General features: G+C 42.5%; 1 pseudogene; it reads left to right on the plus strand.

Moving 5' to 3' along the window:
- LOC119568330 overlaps positions 1-2,021 on the plus strand; it is a 6,115-nt pseudogene that overhangs the window by 3,781 nt on the left and 313 nt on the right.

Here is a 2,021-nt window from a genome sequence, read left to right on the forward strand (position 1 = left end):
TTAATTCTTCCCGTCATATGAGGCTTATTTTCATGATTTCAGGCACACTTCAAAGCACCTGGACACGGAAAGCAATAGAGGAACACTGAGATGATTTATGCTCCGGGAAAGGTAAAGTGAAGTCGTCATCTTCAAAGCTTTTCTCACTTTCTTTTTTTTTTATCTCCTTCTCCTCCTCCTCTCCTCCTTTTTTTTTTTTTTTTTTTTTTTTTTTTTTTCCTCCTCTCTCTCTCCCCCCTCTCTCTTCTCTCCTTTCCTCTTCTCCTCTCTTTTCTCTCTCTTTCCCCTTTCTCTTTCTCTCCGTCTCTCTCTCCTCTCTCTCTCTCCCCTCTCTTTTTTTCTCTCTTTTCTCTCTTTTCTTTCTCTCTCTCTCTTTTTTCTTTCTCTCTCTCTCTTTTTTTCTTTCTCTCTCTCTTTTTCTTTCTCTCTCTCTTTGTTTCTCCTCTCTCTCTCTCTCTCTCCTCTCTCTCTCTCTTCTCTCTCTCTCTCTCTCTCTCTCTCTCTTCTCTCCCTCTCTTTCAAAGTAAAAGTTAATGGCAGTATTCATGATATTAATAGTTATTTATGAATAAGGGATTAATGGTTACAATAATAGCCCATAAAATAGAATATGTATACAATTATGTATGTAGATATATGTGGACATATGTATGCCCTGAATGCCCTCTTTTTGTTGTAGTTTTTTTTCTACCATACCTAACTTTTTTACATTTGCATTGTTTTTTTTTTCTCTCTCTCTCTCTTTTTTTTTTTTTGTGTGTGTGTTTTTGTTTTTGTTTTTGTAAGTATTGTTTTTGGGTCTACGAGTTTTGCCGTTCCCTGCAGGTTTGGCCAAGCGGTGTCTTCCCCTCTTTAAAAAACAACGGGGATTGAGCCTATTTGGGCTTTGGAGTGGGAGAAGCCCAGGGCCGAGCGTAAAGCTAGAGTTTTTCCGAGAAGGACAAGGAGACCCAGAAGAAAACTCCCACTGAGGTATTGGGGAAATTCACCTAGTTCGTGTTTTAGAAGTTCACTATTTCTTGGACCACCACATTTTCTACTTTGGATCATTTTTCTTGCTCTTCGTTTTTCCTCTTTTGTGTTTTTGTTCTTGTTTTTGTTATGTTTTTCTCCCTGTTTCTCTTGGCCTCGTTTCCCTCTAGGTGGCCAATTCAGTCAGCGGCGAAGAGCGGCAGACAGAGGAGGTGCAGCGGCTGTACAACATCCTCAAATGCCAGTACCACAAATACGGCAAGACTCCCGTGTGCTTCTTCTCCTTTGTCGTGAACCCTGACAGCTATCCACTAACAGCCGAGAAACCCCTTTCACACAAGTTTCCTCGTAAGCCAAAAACTTGCGGGAGTGAGAGAGGTAGGAAGCTTTGTATGGGTTTTCTAGGGCGAGGTCCATCAAACTATGGGTCTAAGCTTCTCGTAGGATGTAAATAATTGGACAATATGAAATAGATGTTGAAAGTAATTATGATAATTTAATATTGAACTTTTATTAAGATTAGAGGTGGGAAGTCGTTTCTCCTACGTGCATTTGTTTCCTTTGTCTCTTCCGTGTTCTCTTGCTTCTCCATTCCTTCTTTCTCTTCTCTGATATCCATTTTATTGGTTTATACTTTTTCCCCTCTCTCTCTCTCCTCCTCTCTCTCTCTCTCTCTCTCTCTTTCCCCCACCCCTACCCCTTCCTTACACTCTTACAACCCCTTCCTCCTCTCTTTCCCATCCCTGATGCTCACCCCGACCTCCACTTCATCCCCAAATTTCTGCCTTTCACTTCCTTTCACTTCCTTTCACCCCTTTCACCCTCCCCCACATCCCCCACAGGAAACGTGGCACTCCTGTGATCTCACCGCAAGAACATAGCAAATCGGTAGTGGGCGGGTCAGCTCCCAGTGCATCGTGTCCATCTCAGAGAGCGAATGGCGCGAGATCGTTGAGATTTTCGGCCTCACGCAGTCTGTATTCCTCTCACCAATAGGAGAAAGAGGAGGGCGTAATCTTTCCCTTTCCCCCCAAAGCCTTCAAAAATAA

This window comes from Penaeus monodon, chromosome 43 (assembly GCF_015228065.2).
Source record: "Penaeus monodon isolate SGIC_2016 chromosome 43, NSTDA_Pmon_1, whole genome shotgun sequence".
NCBI classification, from domain to species: domain Eukaryota; kingdom Metazoa; phylum Arthropoda; class Malacostraca; order Decapoda; family Penaeidae; genus Penaeus; species Penaeus monodon.